Source organism: Gracilinanus agilis, chromosome 3 (genome assembly GCF_016433145.1).
Source record: "Gracilinanus agilis isolate LMUSP501 chromosome 3, AgileGrace, whole genome shotgun sequence".
In the NCBI taxonomy this organism is placed as follows: Eukaryota; Metazoa; Chordata; class Mammalia; order Didelphimorphia; family Didelphidae; genus Gracilinanus; species Gracilinanus agilis.
The window spans coordinates 585,959,955-585,982,417 of record NC_058132.1 but is presented as its reverse complement, the minus strand read 5'-3'; positions in this window follow the sequence as shown (position 1 = coordinate 585,982,417).

The window sequence follows — 22,463 nt, the reverse complement described above, 5'->3', positions numbered from 1 at the left end:
CTAACTAGTCCCAAGAAGACATGTTACGCTTAGCTACCTCCATACTTTGCTACCTTGATTCCTTTATACTTCTCAAGATTATTCCTATCCTTAAATGTTCAATTCAATTTCTATTGTCTCTGTAAAATCTTCAAAGTTCACTCTAGTCTAACAATGTTGTCCTAGTTCTAGGCCTCATTCCTCAAATATAAGACAAGCGAATCAGATTTATAAGAATAAAAGTCATTTCCTCAATTGACAAATGGTCAGAAGATATGAACAGGGAGTTCTCAAATGAAGAAATTAAAACCATCTTTAGTCATGTGAAAAAATACCCCAGTCACAATTAATTAGAGAAATACAAAATAAAATAACTCTGAGGAACTATCTTACACCTATCAGACTGGCTAATCTGACAAAAAAGAAAATGATAAATGTTGGAGAGGATGTGGAAAAATCATTACACTAGTACATTGTTGGTGGAGCTGTGACTTGAAATAACCATTCTAGAGAGAAATTTGTAAGTATGAGAAAGGGACCATCAAACTATGCATATTAATGACTCAGCAATAGAACTGTGTATAATAAAAAGATCAAAGATAGGTGAAAAGAATCTACAAGTACGAAGATATATATAGCAGTTATTTTTGTGGTGGCAAAGAATTGGAAAATAAAAGCACATATATCAATTGGGGAGCTAAACAAGTTGTGGCATATGATTATAATGTAATATTATTGTGACATAAGAAATGACAGACAGGATGAATACAAAAAAGTTGGAAGGGCTTATATGAAATTATTAAAAGTAAAGTGAGCAGAACAAGGAGAATATTCATAGTAACAACAATCAGCTCTGAATGATTTAATTAATAATGAGCAATGCAAGGATCCAAGACAGCTCGAAGAGACCTGTGATCAAAAAGGTTATCCACTATTATAGAAGAAGCCAATGGAATACAAATGAAAATTAAAGCATACACTTTTTCACTTCATTTCATTGAAGAGTTTTTTTTTTCTGGTAAAATCAATATGTGTCTTCTTTCACAATATGGTAAACATGGAAATATGTATTGCGCACAATAGCACATGTCTATCCTGTATCATATTGGCCAGGGAGGCTGGAGGACCAAGAATGAACACAAGAATATGGAAAGCAAAATATCAGAAAATGTATCATTAAAAATTGCATTGGCATGTAATTTTGAAAAAAAATAATAAAAGGGACTATGTAGGAATGGGCAGACTAGAACTTGGAATGGCATCTTGCAGGAAGGTATGAAATGAGTATTAAAAGAATTCAGAAGAACCAAGAGGTAAAGGTGAGAAAAAAGAAAATTCTAAACACAAGGGACAGCCAGTGAAAAGGCATGAGTTGGAAGATGGAATAGAGTAGTATTTGAAGATCAGCCAAAAGGTGAGAATTGCTGAATTACAGGGTGAAGAGGAGCAGAGTAAGATGTAAGAAGGCTGGAAAAGTAGGAAGGGGCCAAGGATATATAATGGCTTCAAAATCCAAACAGAAGATTTTATATTGGAAGCTCAAGGATCTAATTAACCATTGAAGTTTGTGGAGTAGTAGGTGCCTCATTAGATTTGCACTTTAGGAAAATGATTTAGATATCTGAATGGAGGATGGATTAGAGTGGGAAGAGACTTGAGGCAGGCAGAACAACCACGAGACTATGCAATTTCCAGGTTTAAGGCAATGAGGGTTTGAAATACAGTGGTCACTGATTAAGTGCAGAGAAGGAGACATAGGATGTTGTGAGGTTAAAAAAATAGGAATTGGCAATAAACAGACGGTAGGAAAATAGAACTGGCAACAGATTATGTGGGATAAGTGTAAGTGAAAAAGTAAAGACAACATCAACATTCTGAGACCAAGTGGTTGGGAAAATGGTGGGTTTTGAAAAGAAAGGGCAAAAAACTTGACACGAGGGGGATGTTAGTGGGGAGAAAAACAGGTTTCTGATTTTGGTGGAAATTAAATATCAACAAGTAAGGTCGCTTTAGAGCATTTTATAGACCTAATAACATTGTATTAGTTTAGGGACATAAACGTGAGAACATTATAATATTCCTAATTGTTGTCAAGATACTAAGGAGAAATTATTTTATGTAACTGAGGTTTTTTGTTCATGAAGTTATGTTCATGTTTGGAATATTTATAAGGGGAAAATCATAGGAGAATCCAGGGGGAAATACTCACCTTGAATGTTGAAGGAAAACTTCCAAATTTCATTGAAAAATCCTTCTCTACCACCAGCCTATTCACACCTATTCACCTTGCTGTTTTTTTTTTTTTCTAGATTTCTAGTTTTGTGTTTCTAAATTTTGGAGAACTTAGTCCAGGTTGGGTTTTATTTTTTTGTTTCAAATCATATTCTTTTCTGACACTGTGATTACAAATTGAAAATTAAACTAAGCAAACTTATCCGAAATATGAAATCTGTACATTTTGACTTATACTTTGTCCCCTCATGAATTCTCTTGGAGGATGGTGTTAAGACTATAAAGGAGGGACTTCCAGTTAAGATTGAGGCAGAGTAAGGAGCAGCTGCTCGATCTCTCCTAACCGAAGCATACAGGACTCCTCAAGGGGAAATAAAAACGAACCCAAAAGAACAAAGGAACCCCACAACAGGGCGAAGCATTGAAGGTACACAGAATCGGGGCATTTCCACACTATAAAGGGGTGAAACAGCTCTCACTAAAACGCGAGAGGAAGAAGCCCCTCCACACCCCCCCCCACCTCCCACACCACGCATAGCCCCAAGGCCAACGCACAAGAGTGAAAACAGGATTGGGGCAACTAGTAAATCACTAGCAGCCCCAGGGCTTGTACCTGTGAGCTGCCAGACATGGGACCCCAAGTGGCTGGGAGGATGCACGGACTTTCCCGATGCTTATATGCAGGTGAAGACTCTGCCCTGGGCAAGAAGAAAGATCACTAACTCAGGGACTTTCCCCAGCGTCTACTAGGGTGAAGGCTCTGCCCCAGGCGGAATAAAGAACTCTAACGCAGGGACTTTCCATAGCATCTTGCAGGGGTGAAGGCTCTGCCCTGGATGTGAATAAAGATCTATAAAGCAGGGACTTTCCCCAAAAGTATGCTCGGGTGAAGGCAGTGCTCTAGGCATGAATAAAGATTTCCAGCTCAGGCTAGGACATCTAGTGAGGACCCGGTGCAGACGGGAGCGCAGCTGTGGAAATAGCCCCCGAAACCACTGAAGGAGCCTCAAGCAGAAGGGCAGACCAGGGACTACCAGGAGGCCTGACCCAGAGGACAAGAAGACTGGAGCCATCGGAAGCTTAGAAAAAGCAGGCAGACCCTGAGTGTGAAGACAAAGCTGAAAAGGGGCGGGGCTAATAATGGCAAGACATAGAGAAGCCCAGAAGAAAAAGATTAACAAGAAAAACTCTGGAACACTCGACAACTTTTACACAGAGAAAATCCAGACAACAGAGGAGGACAAACAAATAACCAAACCTTACCAAAAAAATGAAAGCTGGCCACAAGCTATTGAGTTCAAAAATGAGATGTTGAGGAAGATGGAAGAAATCTGGCAAGAAAATAAAAGATTAAAAGGCAGAATTTTGCAATTGGAAAGTGAGGCAAGTCAACTGAAGACCAGAAAAGACAAGAATGAAAAGGAAATAGCTGAAAACCAAAAGATTATAGCTGAAAACCAAAAGATTATAGCCAAAAATCAGTCCTTAAAGGCTAGAATCAAACAATTAGAAGCCAATGATCTCTCAAGACAACAAGAACAAATAAAACAAAGTCAAAAGACTGATAAAATAGAAGGAAACATGAAATATCTCAATGAGAAAGTGACAGACCAAGAAAACCGGTCTAGAAGAGACAATTTGAGAATCACTGGTCTTCAAGAAAAGGCAGAAATTAATAGAAACTTGGACTCCATACTTTAAGAAATTATTCAGCAAAATTGCCCTGAAGTTCTACAACAAGAGGGTAATATAGACATTGAAAGGATCCATAGATCACCCTCTACACTGGACACAGAAAAGTCAACATCAAGAAATATAATAGCCAAATTCAACAGCTTTCAAGTAAAAGAAAAAAATCTTACAAGAAGCCAGAAAGAGACAAATCAAATATCAAGGAGCACCAATAAGGATCACACAGGATCTGGCAGCCTCCACGCTAAAAGACCGCAAGGCTTAGAATACAATATTCAGAAAGGCAAGAGAGCTGGGACTTCAGCCATGAATCAACTTCCCAGTGAAACTGATTATATACTTCCAGGGGAAAGTATGGGCATTCAACAAAATTGAAGATTTCCAAGTTTTTGCACAAAAGAGACCGGGACTAAAAGGAAAGTTTGATACCCGACCACAAAAATCAAGAGAAACATGAAAAGGTAAATAAGAAACAGAGGGAAAAGAAAGAAAACTCATAATCTTTTAAACTTGACTCTTTAAGGGCTTAAATAAGATCTAATTATCTGTATTACTAGGTGGAGAAATGCTATGTATAATTCTCTGTAGTGAACTCTATTCACTATTATAATATTCACTATTATAGCAAACAGAAGAATAATTCATAGTGAGAGGACAGGATACTAAATGGTCTAAGATAACATGGAGGGGGGGGTTGGAAAGAGGGGGGGAATAGTAGGGGACACCAAGAAAAATCTGAGTAAATAAGAAAAATAGAATATTCTATTACACACAAAGAGGGCATTGGAAGGGGAGGGGATAAATACTATTATAAAAAGGAGAGGAAGAGAGCATTAAGAGGTAATAATCAAACCTTACTCTCAGTGTAATCAACCCGTAGAGGGAAGAGTAGCTTTATTATCCATTCAGATAAAAAACTCTATCTAACCCTACTGAGAAAGTCAGAAGGGATAAACCAAAGGGAACAGGGGAGTGGGGAGGTCAAAAAAGGGAGGGGAGAAGAAGGGGGAGGGAATTCATTAGGTCTTTAAAAAACAAAATGAGGGGAATAACAAAGGAGGGGGCAGAAAGGGAAATCAATCAAGGGAGGGGATAAGGGATACCAGCTCAAAGCAAACTACTGGTTTAAAAGAAAATAGTGTGGGGCAGCTGGGTAGCTCAGTGGATTGAGAGTCAGGCCTAGAGACAGGAGGTCCTAGGTTCAAACCCAGCCTCAGCCACTTCCCAGCTGTGTGACCCTGGGCAAGTCACTTGACCCCCATTGTCCACCCTTACCAATCTTCCACCTATGAGACAATATACCGAAGTACAAGGGTTTAAAAAAAAAACCAAACAAACAAAAAAAAGAAAATAGTGTAAGAAGAAGGGGTGGGTATAGGGGAGGATACAAAATAATAAATGTAACCTTTTCAGATCATAATGCAATAAAAGCACAGGCAGGGCCGGAGGCGTGGGTGGAGCCAGACACAGCCAGGAGCTAAAGCTCTGAAACCCTGAGTGGGGAACCAGCGTGGATGGGTATACGACTGTGGAAGCAGCGCCCTGAGACTTGTAAAGGAACCTCTGGCATACAATCAAGCAAGGGGGTCCACCAGGCTGGCAGCCTCCACACTAAAAGTGGAATATGATATTCAGAAAGACAAGAGAGCTGGGCCTGCAACCACGGATCAACTACCCATCAAAACTGACTATATATTTCCAGGGGAAAGTATGGGCATTCAACAAAATTGAAGAATTCCAGGTATTTGCACAGAAAAGACCAGGGGTAAATGGAAAGTTTGATATCCAACCACAAAAATCGAGAGAGACATGAAAAGGTAAATAAGATACAGAGGGGAAAGAAAGAAAACTTATAATTTTTAAATTTGCCTTTTTAAGGGCCTCAGTGAGATCTAATTATCTGTATTCCTATGTAGAGAAATGTTATGTTTAATTCTCTGTAGTGAACTCTATTCACTATTATAATATTCACTATTATAGTAATCAGAAGAATAATTCACAGGGTGAGGGTGGAACACTAAATAATCTAAGATGGCATGGGGGATGGGAAAGAGGGGGTGAATAGCAGGGGACACCAAGAGAAACTTGAGCGATTAAGAAAATAGGATATTCTATTACACACAAAGAGGGCATGGAAGGGAGAGGGGACAAATACTATTATAAGAAGGAGAGGAAGAGAGCATTAAGAGGTAATAATCAAACCTTACTCTCAGTGTAATCAACCCGGAGAGGGAAGAGTAGCTATACTATCCATTGGGACATAAAACTCTTATCTAACCCTTCTGAGAAAGTTAGAAGGGATAAACCAAGGGGAGCAGGGGAGTGGGGAGGTCAAAAAAAGGGAGGGGAGAAGGGGGAGGGAATTCATAAGGCCTTTAAAAACAAAAAGAGGGGGAAAAATAAGGGAGGGGGTAGAAAGGGAAGTTAATCAAGGGAGGGGATAAGGGATAGCGGCTCAATAGCAAACCACTGATTTAAAAGGAAAAAGTATAAGGAAAAAGGGGGTAGGAAGAGGGGAGGATTTGAAAAAGTCAGCAAATGCACAACTGATGATTATAACTCTGAATGTGAATGGGATGAACTCGCTCATAAAACGGAAGCAAATAGCAGAGTGGATTAGAAACCAAAATCCCACCATATGTTGTCTACAAGAAACACATATGAGGCGGGTTGACATACACAAGTTTAAAGTTCAGGGTTTGAGCAAAATCTTTTGGGCGTCAAATGAGAAAAAGAAGGCAGGAGTGGCTATTATGATTTCTGACAAAGCCAAAGTAAAAATAGATATGATTAAAAAAGACAGGGAAGGTCATTATATCCTGATTAAAGGCAGTATAAACAATGAGGAAATAACACTGCTCAATATGTATGCAACAAGTGGCATAGCACCCAAATTCATAAAGGAGAAACTGGCAGAGCTCAAGAAGGAAATAGATAGTAAAACCATGCTAGTAGGAGATCTAAATATTCCTCTGTCAGATCTAGATAAATAAAACCAAAAAATAAATAAGAAAGAGTTAAGAGAGGTGAATGAAGTCCTAGAAAAATTAGATCTAATTGATATGTGGAGGAAAATAAATAGGGACAAAAAGGAATACACCTTCTTTTCAGCTGCACATGGCACATTCACAAAGATTGACCATGTTATAGGGCATAGAATCATTGCAAACAAATGCAAAAGAGCAGAAACCTTCTCAGATCATAATGCAATAAAAATAATAATTAGTAAGGGCACCTGGACAGGAAAATCAAAAACTAATTGGAAATTAAATAATATGATTCTCCAAAACCAATTTGTCAAAGAATGAATCATAGAAACAATCAATAATTTCATTGAAGAAAATGACAATGATGAGACATCCTACCAAACTCTGTGGGATGAGGCCAAGGCAGTACTCAGGGGGAAATTTATATCCTTGAGTGCATATATTACCAAATTAGGGAGGGCAGAGATTAATGAATTAGGCATGCAACTCAAAAAATTAGAAAGCGAGCAAATTAAAAATCCCCAGATGGAAACTAAATTAGAAATACTAAAAATCAAGGGAGAAATTAAGAAAATCGAAAGTAAAAGAACTATTGAATTAATAAATAAGACTAGAAGCTGGTACTTTGAAAAAACAGATAAAATAGACAAAGTACTGGTCAATCAAATAAGAAAAAGGAAAGAAGAAAACCAAATTGACAGTATCAAAGATGAAAAGGGAAACCTCACCTCTAATGAAGAGGAAATTAAGGCAATCATTAAAAATTATTTTGCCCAATTATATGGCAATAAATATAACAATTTAGGAGATATGGATGAATATTTACAAAAATATAAACTGCCTAGATTAACAGCAGAAGAAATAGAATACCTAAATAATCCCATATCAGAAATAGAAATTGAACAAGCCATCAAAGAACTCCCTAAGAAAAAATCGCCAGGGCCTGATGGATTCATAAGTGAATTCTATCAGACATTCAAAGAGCAACTAATCTCAATACTATACAAATTATTTGATATGATAAGCAAAGAAGGAGTCCTACCAAATTCCTTTTATGACACAAATATGGTACTGATCCCAAAGCCAGGTAGACCAAAAATAGAGAAAGAAAACTATGGACCAATCTCCCTAATGAACATAGATGCAAAAACCTTAAATAGAATATTAGCAAAGAGATTCCAGCAAGTAATTAAGAAGATCATCCACCATGATCAGGTGGGAATTATACCAGGAATGCAAGGATGGTTCAACATTAGGAAAACCATCCACATAATTGACCATATCAACAGTCTAACAAACAAAAATCACATGATCATCTCAATAGATGCTGAAAAAGCCTTTGACAAAATACAGCATCCATTCCTATTGAAAACACGGAAAAGTATAGGAATAGAAGGACCTTTCCTAAAAATAATTAACAGTATATACCTAAAACCATCAACAAACATCATATGCAATGGGGATAAATTAGAAGCCTTCCCAATAAGATCAGGAGTAAAACAAGGATGCCCATTATCACCTCTATTATTCAACATAGTACTAGAAACACTAGCAGTTGCAATTAGAGAAGTAAAAGAAATTGAAGGCAAGGAGAAGACTAAGCTATCACTCTTTGCAGATGATATGATGGTATACTTAAAAAATCCTAGAGAATCAACTAAGAAGCTTGTAGAAATAATCAACAACTTTAGCAAAGTGGCAGGATACAAAATAAATGCACATAAATCATCAGCATTTCTATACATTTCCAACACACTAGAGCAGCAAGAAGTAGAAAGAGAAACACCATTTAAAATCACCCTAGACAATATAAAATACTTAGGAATCTATCTACCAAAACAAACACAGCAATTATATGAAAACAACTACAAAACAGTTTCCAAACAAATAAAACCGGATCTCAACAATTGGAAAGCCATTGATTGCTCATGGGTAGGTCGAGCTAACATAATAAAAATGACAATTCTACCCAAATTAATTTACCTATTTAGCGCCATACCTATCAAACTACCAAAAACTTCTTTACCGAATTAGAAAAAAACTATAACAAAGTTCATTTGGAATAACAAAAGATCAAGAATATCGAGGGAAATAATGAAAAAAAATGTGAAGGAAGGGGGCCTAGCAGTACCAGATATCAAACTATATTATAAAGCAGCAGTCATCAAAACAATATGGTACTGGCTAAGAGACAGAGAGGAGGATTAGTGGAATAGAGTTGGGGTAAATGACATCAGTAAGACATTGTATGATAACCCAAAGAGCCCAACTTTTGGGACATGAATCCACTATTTGACAAAAATTGCTGGGAAATTTGGAAAACAATATGGGAGAGATTAGGTTTAGATCAACATCTCATACCCTACACTAAGATAAATTCAAAATGGGTGAACGACTTGAATTAGACTCTGACAGTGGTCTAATTGCTCAAATATACAAGGAGTTAAACCAATTGTATAAAAAATCAAGCCACTCCCCAATTGATAAATGGGCAAGAGACATGAATAGGCAATTTTCAGGTAAAGAAATCAAAGGTATCAATAAGCACATGAGAAAGTGTTCCAAATCTCTAAGAATTAGAGAAATGCAAATCAAAACAACTCTGAGGTATCACCTCACACCTAGCAGATTGGCTAAAATGAAAGAAGGGGAGAGTAATGAATGTTGGAGGGGATGTGGCAAAATTGGGACATTAATGCATTGCTGGTGGAGTTGTGAATTGATCCAACCATCTGGCTGGCAATTTGGAACTATGCTCAAAGGGCTATAAAAGAATGTCTGCCCTTTGATCCAGCCATACCATTTTTGAGTTTGTACCCCAAAGAGATCATAGATAAACAGACTTGTACAAAAATATTTGTAGCTGTGCTTTTTTTGGTGACAAAAAACTGGAAAAGGAAGGGATGCCCTTCAATTGCGGAATGGCTGAACAAACTGTGGTATATGCGGGTGATGGAATGCTATTGTGCTAAAAGGAATAACAAACTGGAGAAGTTCCAGGTGAACTGGAAAGATCTCCGGGCACAGATGCAAAGTAAAAGGAGCAGAGCCAGAAGAACATTGTACACAGAGACTGATATACTGTGGTAAAATCGAATGTAATGGACCTCTGTACCAGCAGCAATGCAATGACCCAGGACAATTCTGAGGGATTTATGGTAAAGATGCTGCCCACATTCAGAGGAAGAACTGCAGGAGAGGAAACATATAAGAAAAACAACTGCTTGAACACATGGGTTGAGGCAGACATGATTGGGGATGTGGACTCGAAACTACCACACCAATGCAACTACCAACAATTTGGAAATAGGCCCTGAACAAGGACATAAGTTACAACCAGTGGAAATGTGCGTCGGACATGGGTGGGGGGATAGAGGGGGTGAAGGGGAAAGTAGGGGTATGAAGCATGTAAACGGGTCAAAAATGAATATTAATAAATGTTTTATTTTTTAAAAAGTCTATAAAGGAGGGAGAAAATCTATAATTAGTTATTTCTGGAAGTCAAAATGTTTCCCTCAGCACTAAATTGCCTAAACTTAAATGGTGCATTATACATTTAAAATTAGTACTTAACTTCTAGAACCTTTAGATGACTTCACATAATCCATCTGAAAAGATGATTTAAAAATCAGAGGAAAAATTATTCAAAACTTATTTTACATACTTAGGGCAGAAAAAGTGCTAAAATAATAGAATTATTTCCACTAAATCTCATCTTTTTTTTTTTTTTTAATTGTTACCTTCTGTCTTAGAATCATTACTATGTATTCGTTCCAAAGCAGAGGAGCATTAAGGACTAGGCAATGTAGGTTAAGTAACTTGTCCAGGGTCACACAGTTAGGACCCACCACCCATCTCTAGACCTGGGTCTCAATCCACTGAATCTCCTAGCTGCCCACAATATCTCACTTTCAATTAGCACTTGAAGCAGATGGTGAAGATACCCTCAATAACAATGTACCATTTTAAAAAAGGCAGAGAAATATACTTTCACAATAAAGTTTATCTTCAATAATTCTCATTGTGCTTACAGAGAGTGCATATTATGTAAACTGGGATTTATATTCTCTTATATTTTAAAAATATACATAAAATAGGATAAGGAAAGCAAATAAAAATCTAAGTAACATTTGCTATGTTAGGGATGAGGTAGAAACAGATTTCATTATGTATTAGGATCCCAGTTTCTTTGTCCTCAAAATACTCAAATCTCTGATTCCTAATGCAAAAATCTGACAAAGTAGGATCTGCCTGCCCTTTTGCCATGGATCTCCAAGAAACAGAATGTCATGGTTTCTTTCTCAAGTGAAAATCTCAAATAGCCATGTGCCAGACAACAAAGGCTTAGAGTTTCAACAAAAATGTATTAGTGATGGAGAAGACTTAATTTTCTGTGCCATGATAGTCACATAATTAATGCCTAGATGTTTCTCTTTTGATAAATGCGTAGCAGTCAATAACTCAGAATAATTCATGTGGATGTGGAGAAATTATGAAGTTGTTACACTATGACTGTTTTTGGCTACTTGTTAAATTAGGAACATTAGTATAAAATCCATCTGTTGGAAACTGAGTGAGTTCTCTCATGTTGAGCAATGAGAATGATAAATGGATGAATACATAACAGTAGTCTTTGAACACATGATTTATCACTTCTTCCTAGAGAACACCTTAAACAATAGCAAATGTTAATGAAGACAAGGCTATAGAACATGTCTGGTAGAAAGTATTCCAGAATGGAGGGAGCTTATAAGTCAAAGGAAAAGGAAAATTGGGACCCACTGAAAAAAACACAATCGCTAGCAAATGTTCAAAAGAACTTACCCTTACCTTGTTCCTTTCATTGAAGAAAGGTCTAAGTTATGAAAATACTTAAAAGGGATTCGGATGACTTTATATTTGACCTAGTTATTGAAGATTATTGAATACAGGGTGATCATGTCCAGATTAAATTTTGGGAAAATCAATTTGCCAAGTGAGTTGAAGAGTGAATGAATATGATAGAAACTTGAAGCAGGGAGATCAACCAGAATGCTATTGCAATTGTTCATTTATGAAGTATTCAGGTCTTTCCTATGCCTTTCAATATCATAAGAAAAAAGCAAAAACATACAATATAGAGAAGACTTGACCACTTTTTCGATATGGGGAAGGGTAAAGGATAACATTTAGGTTTGTAAGCCTGGATTACTGAAAGATGGTAATATTTCCAAAAGTTGTAAGTTATAGTAAAGTTAGAAAAAGGAGAGAGCTTTGGGCAAAATTTAATAATCAGATCAAGAAATGATAAGTATAAGATATATATGCATATATAATATTTAGTTCAAGATGTCTAAAGGAAAGTTGGAAATGAGAGGCTGAAGGTTAGGAGTTCCACTGGAAGCCGAAAAAAGTAGATTTCCAAGTAAACTTTTTAGGGATTATAATAGAAATCCTAGTTGACGGATGATGACTTCACCAAATAAAATAGGATCGAGGGAGAAAAGGATAGAATCCAAGACAGTGTTTTTAGGAACTCCAAATGTGAGCAGGCATGACCTAGATAAAGATCCAACACAGGAGGCTCAGACAGAGTACCCAAAGGGGCAGGAAGAAAACCAGAAGAGAACAGTGCTATCAAAATGAACAAATGAACAAAACAGAGAAGAGAATATGAAGAAGAAATCTGGCAATGAACAGTGTTAAATCATGTAGCTAAATCAAAAAAGAATCAGGACTGAGAAAAGGTTAATTGATTTGTCAATTAAAGAATCACTAGGAACTTTGGAGAGAGAAATTTCAGTTGAATGATAAGGTTGGAAGCTAGATTTGTAAAACAACTAAGAGAGTGAAAGGAAAAGAATGAAAAGCGCCAGTTAAAAAATTTAAAAAAAAAAAAACAGACTTCTCAAGGAATTCATTCACAAAAGGAATACAATTAAGAATGATAGTGAATGGAGAAAAGTCAAATAAGATTTTGTTTTTGTTTTTTGAGCATGGGGAAGTAATGGACATGCTTGTAGGTTGTAAGCGGTAGCCAGTAGATAAGGAGTAACTAAAGAATAGTTAGGCATGATATAGGGGGGAAATATCCTGAAGAAGACAGGATAGAACAGGTGCATATATAGGATATAATTTTCAAATTTTCCTTTATTCAAAAGTTCTGAGGAGGATCATACATTATTTCTTACATTATAGTATTATTCTTTTTGTTTATTGTATACTTTTTGTAAGTTTGGAATATTTGAATTGGTTCTCCTCACCTTTTCTTCATCAATATGTTTTGCTTAGAGATCATATTTTCTTTTAACATAAGTGCTTTTTTTCTGCTCTTCTGAATGATCCAAGAAAGTACATATGGCATTCAAGAAGATTTGAGTTCAAATTCAGCTTTAGACACTTACTAGCTATATGATCTAGGCAATTCAGTTTGTTTTCTGTTTCTTTAACTCTAAAAATGGATAAAAACAGAACCTGCTCCCAAAGTTATTGTAAAGATAAAATGAGATATTTATTAAGTACTTAGCACAGAGCCTGACATAGATCAAATTCTTGTTTTTTCCACCTCTATAGAAAGACTTGCCACCATGGATTCAAGGTTTATTTGGCAAATCCACTCATTATTTCTTCTAGAAAGTCTATAAATTCTATTATTTTTCCTCTTAAAACATCCTTCATCATTTGATCTCTCTCTTTCTCTCCACTCTACTCTCTCTCCCCCTCTCTTTCTGTCTCTGTCTCTGTCTGTTGTTATGGACAACCTATGAGCCTGGGTTAATTGTGGGTGTTGAATCCTAAGTGGGACACCTTGGTGTGATAGTGAACCCAGAAGGATCACCCACTGCAGTTGATGTAACAAGAATATATTGAATCTATTTATCCCAAACTTAAGATGTCTACAGTACCCCAGGGCTACCAGCCAAGCAAGTAATCAGCTGATAGAAGAATTCAGCTAATTCTGCCCAACTGAAGCCTTGTGTCTTTGAAAACTCCTTTTCTGACTGAGGATTTGATCACTAATGTTGAAAGAATATAATGAGCCTCTTCTCTTGAGCTGGCACAGGATGTAATCTGCTAGAGCCCACTAGATCTTTGACGAAACTCAGGTAAGTTGTAGTTTAAAGATGATTTAATATATAATAGATCTAGGGGAGGAGGAGCAGGGTAATGGCTGGGAAAGTGGGAATAGGAAATCCTTAACTATATTTAGATGATTATATTATTGATGAATCCTCTCTCATATATTGCTGATCAAAGTTATTGGTTGTTAACAGTCTGGCTGAGACTGGACAGGCCTCAATTTAGGCTCAAGGTTATCCTGCTGCAATGATAGGTTTCGTTCATCTTCTTGGTAAATGTAATTCAGGAAACAGGAATTGATGAAACAGTTGAAAGCTGGTTGCCAGTTGATGAATGAATAGAGCATGAGCTAGGCCTACCCAAACCACCCTTCACCCAATATCTCACAACTGAGATCCAGATGGGTTCAAATCCCTTCCTTTTATACCCGAGCTTAACTTCCCTGGCTCCTGCCAGGCTCCTGCCAAGCTCAGTTCATTCCACATTCTAAGCACGTAACTATCCATCATCTTGACTTCAACATGTCTGTCAAATATTTTCTTACACTGTCTCTGTCTCTATCTGTCTGTCTGTCTGTCTGTCTGTCTCAACTTTCTGGAAAGTTCTGCTCTGCTTTAATGCTTTATATGGAATTCTTATAGTTTTCTGTTCCAAAAAATACTGGTTTAATATCATTTATCTTGAAAGATTTATTTAAAGAGGCTTGTAATCCTTTGAATGTTTTCACATTTATCTTTGAATTTAATTTTATCATCTTTTCTGTTTATTTAAATCCTTGTACTACAATTTGTAAACTTTTTTCTTTTTAAGAGATTTGTTGATTTTCTTTTGTTTGTTTTTTGAAAATTGCCTGTTGTTCATTTTATGATTGTTTTTCAACATTTGCTAGTGGTCATGTTTTCTAGGTTTGAAACTCAAAGTTGATTCAAACTCTTATGATTTGGAAAATAAAATTTACATTGGTCTCTATCAGTGCCCAAAATTAACTTGGGAGATCAGAGTGGCAAAACTTTTCCCCTCTATATTTCTCTCCTTTTTGCTTTATGCCCTGGAAAGTCACAGAGGTTGATTCCTTTCACCATGTTCTTTTGATCCTTTGTCTTCTGAATGAGCAGAATTAGTATCTGCTCCATTTTATGGTGCTGGCAGTGGGATAAGTAATGTGTTCTTAGGCACAATTTGATTCTCTAACATTTATAGTATCAAAGGAATTATTAAACCTGTTCCATCTTTTAATCCTAATATCTCCTTCTCTACCTAACTGGCCTGAAAGAAGAAAATAGATTTCCTTAGTCTGACATAATTCTTTAAAGAAAAGAGAGTTTTGGTGTGGTGTGCTGGCAGAAACAGAATTAAATGAAAAATCCCATATTGGGGACCAAAGTACAAGTTTCTCAGTCAGGTTCTGTGTCTAATTGGTGGGGGAAGGAGAGTTGAATGAGAATTTGTTAGATTGATGTTTTGAACTATTAAGTTATAATGTTAATTTGTGTATCATGTTTTTTTATTCCACTGAAATAGTCATAATAATTTTTTCCTTTATTGCATAATTGCTCTTTTGGATGTTTAATTTTTTTCATTTATTCATTTATTTACGTTAGTAGGGTTTAGAGAAAATCCTTAGATTTCCCCATCCACTGAGAAGACAAACAATATAACAATGTATGTGAAATCATGCAAAACATATTTGCATATTAGCCATGTTACAGAAAAACAAGAAAAATAAGATTTTACTGTGATTTTGCAATCACAGTTCATCATTTATTTCTCTGGAGGAACATATTTTTGTTTTTTGTTTTGTTTTTTAATTTTAAACCCTTAACTTCTGTGTATTGACAGCTGGGAAGTGTCTGAGGCTGGATTTGAACCTAGGACCTCCTGTCTCTAGGCCTGGCTCTCAATCCACTGAGCCACCCAGCTGCCCCTTGTTTTTTTTTTTTTTTTTTTTTTTTTTTTTTTTTTTTTTTTTTTTATCATGTCTTAGGAACTGTCTTGGATTATTGTATTGATCAGAGAAATTCAGTCTTTTACAGATAATAATCATTACAATATTTAATGTTTACAGTGATCTCTTGATGCTACCTGTTTTACTCAGTATCAGTTCATATAGTTATTTCTAGGTTTTTCTGAAACTCTTCTTGTATTTTCCTTTTTAAATTTGAATTTATTTATTCATTTGTTTGGTACATAAAATATCAAGATAACTTCCTCACACTCTTTTCTCTTCCCAATATAGAAGGCACCATTTGACAAAAATGTGTATATATATATATGTATATATATAAATATATAAAAATTATGTCTTGCTTATTTCTATTTATCAGTTGTTTTTCTCCCCTCTTGAGGTTGACATTCAAAAGCCATTCTTCATTCTTCAACAACATTTCTGTTGCTATATATAATGGTCTTCTGATTCTAGTCACCTCACTTTGTCTCAGTTCATGTAAGTCTTTTCAGATTTTTCTGAAATCATATTCTTTGACATTTCTTATAGCACAATAGTATTCCATCATGCCATCATTAACATATCTCACATTTTGTTCAGCCATTCCACTACTGATGGACAATCACTCAATTCCTGATTCTTTGCTACCACAAAAAGAGCTGCAATTAATATTTTTATACAGATAGGTTGTCTTCCATTTTTTATCTCTTTGGATACAGATCTGCTAATGATATTGATGGGTCAAAGGGTATGCAGTTTTAGAATTCTTTAAGCCTTTTCTTTTCCAGAAAGGTTGGATCAATTCACAACTCCACCAACAGTGCATTAGTGTTCTGATTTTCCTGTATTCCCTTCAACATTTTTTGTAATATTAGCCAGTCTTATAGGTATGAGGTGGTACCTCTGAGCTGTTTTAATTTGCATTACTCTAATCAATGTAATTTGGAGTATTTTTTCATATGAATGTAGATGGCTTTGATTTCTTTATTTGGAAACTAATCATACATAACCTTTGGCCATTTATCAATTAAAAATTACTCTTATTTTTTTAAAAAAAATTACTTAGTTTTCTAAATTTTTGAAAATCTATTCCTTTATTATAGATATTTGCAGCAAAAATTTTCTCTAGCTATCTACTTTAAATCTTGATTACATTTTTGTTTATCCAAAAAAATTTTGATTTAATATAATCAAAATTTGGATATACTTCTTGTTTCATCATGAGATTCTTATGATGTTCTACATCCTTATCTTACTGATAATAGTTATGTTATTCTCAGTTGATCATCACATACTATTGTTCCAGCCTATTTCTTGACTTTGAACTTTATGTTAAAGTTGGGTTTGGTTCACACGGGGGTAGAGAGGCACTTTCCCTGCCTTTGGGCTTTTTTGTGCTGCTGTTTTCAGAATTAGTTGTAGACATCTACAATTTTTATGTGCCAGCAATGTTATGTGCTATGGAGGAAGGTATGGAGAAGGAAAGAGGAAGAAAGAGAGAGAGAGACAGACAGACAGACAGAGGAAGAAAGAGAGAGGAAGGAAGGAAAGAAGGAATATTAGGGAGATAGAGAGAACAAAAGGGAGGAACAAATGAAGGAAGGATGAGAGGAAGAGAGGCATGAAAGAAGCATTAATTAAACATCTATTATATTCTAGGAACTGTGCTGTATTTTTAAAATATTAAGTTATTTAACATTCAGAATTACTCTTGGAGGCAAGTGCTTTTATTATCCCTATTTTTTCAAATGAGCAAACTAGGCAGGCAGAGGTAAAGGGACTTATCCTGATCATACAATTAATAAGCGTATGAAGCCTATTTTGAACTTACTTCTTCCTGACTGTAGGAAGAGAATGAAGAAGAGATAGACAGACAGATGGACAGATTGAGATAGACACAGACACAGACTAAGAGAAAGACAAAGAGATAGAACCAGACTCAGACTCAAGAAAGTTCAAAGAAATAAATGACACTTGGAAAATTGAAATAATAAGTAAAATGATTTTTTTTAATTTTCCAGTAATTTTTATTTTTTATTTTTTTAAATAAATTTTTATTTTTAGAAAAAATTTCCCTGGTTACATAAGTCATGTTTTTACTTTACTCTTCACCCCCTTCACCCCCCCCATCCCCCTACTCATCCCCTCCCCCCACCATAGCTAATTCACATTTCCACTGGTGTGGTCAGTCAAGACTTATTTACACATTATTGATAGTTACATGGGTGTGGTCTTTTCAGGTCTATATCCCCAATCATGTTCTCATCAACCCAACTGTCTGCGCAATTGTTTTTCTTCTGTGTTTCTATTCCTGCAGTTCTTCCTCTGAATATGGATAGTGTTCCTTTCCATAAATCCCTCCAAATTGTCTTGGGTCATTGCATTGCTGCTAGTACAGATGTCCATTACATTAGATTTTACCATAATATATCAGTCTCTGTGTACAATGTTCTTCTGGCTCTGCTCCTTTTACTCTGCATCAATTCCTGGAGGTCTTTCCAGTTCACATGGAATTCCTCCAGTTTATTATTCCTTTGAGCACAATAGTATTCCATCACCAGCATATACCACAATTTGGGCATAGTTCCAAATTGCCCTCCAGAATGGTTGGATCAGTTCACAATTCCAGTAGCAATGCATTAAAGTCCCAATTTTGCCACATCCCCTCCAACATTCATTACTTTCCCCTGCTATCATTTTAGCCAATCTGCTAGGCATGAGGTGCTACCTCAGAGTTGTTTTGATTTGCATTTCTCTAATTATTAGAGATTTAGAACACTTTCTCATGTGCTTATTGATACTTTTGATTTCTTTATCTGAAAATTGCCTATTCATGTCCCTTGCCCATTTATTAATTGGGGAATGGCTTGATTTTTTTATACAATTGATTTAGCTCCTTGTATATTTGAGTAATTAGACCTCTGTCAGAATTTTTTGTTATAAAGATTTTTTCCCCAGTTTGTTGTTTCCCTTCTGATTTTGGTTGCATTGTTTTCCCTTGTACAAAACCTTTTTAATTTAATATAATCAAACTTATTTATTTTACATTTTGTAATTTTCTCTAACTCTTGTTTTGTTTTAAAATCTTTCCTTTCCCAGAGATCTGACAAGTACACTATTCTGTGTTCACCTAATTTACTTATAGTTTCCTTCATTATATTCAAGTCTTTCACTGATTCTGAATTTATCTTGGTGTATGGTGTGAGATGTTGATCTAAACCTAATCTCTCCCATATTGTTTTCCAATTTTCCCAGCAGTTTTTGTCAAATAGTGGATTTTTGTCCCAAAAGTTGGACTCTGGGTTTATCATACACTGTCTTGCTGACATCACTTACCCCAAGTCTATTCCACTGATCCTCCCTTCTATCTCTTAGCCAGCACCATATTGTTTTGATGACAGCTACTTTATAGTATAGCTTAATATCTGGTACTGCTAAGCCACCTTCCTTCACGTTTTTTTTCATTATTTCCCTTGATATTTTTGATCTTTTGTTCTTCCAAATAAACTTTGTTATAGTTTTTTCTAATGTACTAAAAAATGTTTTTGGTAGTTTGATAGGTATGGCACTAAATACATAAATTAATTTGGGTAGAATGGTCATTTTTATTATGTTAGCTCTTCCTACCCATGAGCACTCAATGTTTTTCCAATTGTTTAGATCTAGTTTTATTTTTTTGGAAAGTGTTTTGTAGTTATGTTTGTATAATTCCCGTATTTGTTTTGATAGATTCCTAAGTATTTTATATTATATTAGATAGATTCCTAAGTATTTTATATTGTCTAGGGTGATTTTAAATGGTCTTTCTCTTTCTACCTCTTGCTGCTCTAATGTGTTGGAAATATATAGAAATTCTGATGATTTATGTGCATTTATTTTGTATCCTGCCAGTTTGCTAAAGTTGTTGATTATTTCTACTAGCTTTTTAGTTGATTCTCTGGGATTTTTTAAGTATACCATCATACCATCTGCAAAGAGTGATAGCTTAGTCTCCTCCTTGCCTATTTTAATACCTTCAATTTCTTTTTCTTCTCTAATTGCTACTGCTAGTGTCTCTAGTACAATGTTAAATAAAAGAGGTGATAATGGGCATCTTTGTTTCACACCTGATCTTATTGGAAAGGCTTCTCATTTATCCCCATTGCATATGATGCTTGTTGATGGTTTAAGATATATACTGTTTATTATTTTTAGGAAAGAACCTTCTATTCCTATACTTTCTATTGTTTTCATTAGGAATGGGTGTTGTATTTTGTCAAAGGCTTTTTCTGCATCTATTGAGATTATCATGTGGTTTTTGTTGGTTTGCTTGTTGATATGGTCAATTATGTGGATGGTTTTCTTAATGTTGAACCATCCTTGCATTCCTGGTATAAATCCCACCGGATCATGATGAACAACCCTCTTTATCACTCACTGGAGTCTTTTTGCTAGTATTCTATTTAAGATTTTTGCATCTATGTTCATTAGGGAGATTGGTCTGTAATTTTCTTTCTCTGTTTTTGATCTACTTGGCTTTGGAATCAGTACCATATTTGTGTCATAAAAGGAGTTTGGTAAGATTCCTTCTTTACTTATTATATCAAATAATTTGTATAGTATTGGGATTAATTGTTCTTTGAGTGTTTGAAAGAATTCACTTGTGAATCCATCAGGCCCTGGTGATTTTTTCTTAGGGAGTTGTTTAATGGCTTGTTCAATTTCTTTTTCTGATATTGGATTATTTAAGTATTCTATTTCTTCTGCTGTTAATCTAGGCAATTTATATTTTTGAAAATATTCATCCATATCACCTAGATTGTTAAATTTATTGCTATATAATTGGGCAAAATAGTTTTCAATGATTGCCTTAACTTCCTCTTCATTAGAGGTGAGGTCTCCTTTTTCATCTTTGATACTATTAATTTGGTTTTCTTCCTTCCTTTTTTTAATTAGGTTAACCAATACTTTGTCTATTTTATCTGTTTTTTCAAAATACCAGCTTCTGGTCTTATTTATTAATTCAATAGTTCTTTTACTTTCAATTTTATTAATTTCTCCTTTGATATTTAGTATTTCTAATTTACTTTTCATCTGAGGATTTTTAATTTGTTCATTTTCTAGTTTTTTATGTTGCATGCCCAATTAATCAACCTCTGCCCTCCCTAATTTGTTAATATATGCACTTAGTGATATATATTTTCCTCTTAGAACTGCTTTGGCTGCATCCCATAAGTTTGCATAAGATGTCTCATCATTGTCATTGTCTTCAATGAAATTATTAATTGTTTCTGTGATTTGTTCTTTCACTAAATTATTTTGGAGAATTATATTATTTAACTTCCAATTAGTTTTTGGTTTGCCTCTCCATGTATTTTTACTAATAACTATTTTTATTGCATTGTGATCTGAGAAGATTACATTTATTATTTCTGCTTTTTTGCATTTGTTTGCCATGTTTCTGTGCCCTATTACATGGTCTGTCTTTGTGAATGTTCCATGTGCTGCTGAAAAGAAGGTGTATTCCTTTTTGTCTCTATTTATATTTCTCCAGATATCTATTAACTCAAATTGTTCTAGGGTTTCATTCATCGCTCTTATCCCTTTCTTATTTATTTTTTGGTTTGATTTATCTAGATCTGATAGGGGAAGTTTCAGGTCCCCCACTAGTATGGTTTTGCTATCTATTTCATCCTTGAGCTCCACTAGCTTCTCCTTTTAGAAATTGGGAAGCTATTCTGTTTGTTGCATACATATTGAATACCGATATTTCTTCATTGTTTATACTGCCTTTTATTAGGATGTAGTAACCTTCCCTATGTCTTTTAACCTTATCTATTTTTACTTTGGCTCTGTCAGAGATCATCATAGCCACCCCTGCCTTCTTTTTCTCATTTGAAGCTCAAAAGGTTTTGCTCCATCCTCTCATTTTCATTCTATGTCTGTCTGTCTGTCTAATATGTGTTTCTTGTAAACAACATATGGTTGGGTTTTGGTTTCTAATCCACTCTGCTATTTGCTTCTGTTTTATGGGTGAGTTCATCCCATTCACATTCAGAGTTATAATTATCAACTCTGCATTCCCAGACATTTTGATTCTCTCTCCTAGTCCTGTTCTCTCTTCTTTTACTGTTTCCTTCTATACCAGTGTTTTGTTTTTAATCAGTTCCTATAATCCCCTCCCTTGTTGTACTTCCCTTTCTCCCCCCTCCCTTCTTATTCCCCTCTTATTGTTCTTTAAAGCCACTCGGTGCTCCCCCCAAGCCCTCTCCCTCCCTAGTATTGCTTCCCTCCCCACCAGTCCCTTTGTTACCCTTCTACTTCTCTATAGGGTGTGAATCAATTTTCTGCCCCTATGGATCTGATTGTTCTTCTCTAAGTTGATTTCAATGCACTTAAGTATTGAATATTCCCTCTTTGTAACCTCTTTACCCTCACAATGTATTGTTATTTTTCCCCTGTTGATCCCATGTGCTTCTTTATGGAATATAAATTTATTCCTTTTTGTTTGCTTTCTTTTTTTCTTATTGTTATCTTCTTCCCCCCTAGTTTTGTATATATTTATACATACATACATACTTACTTACATA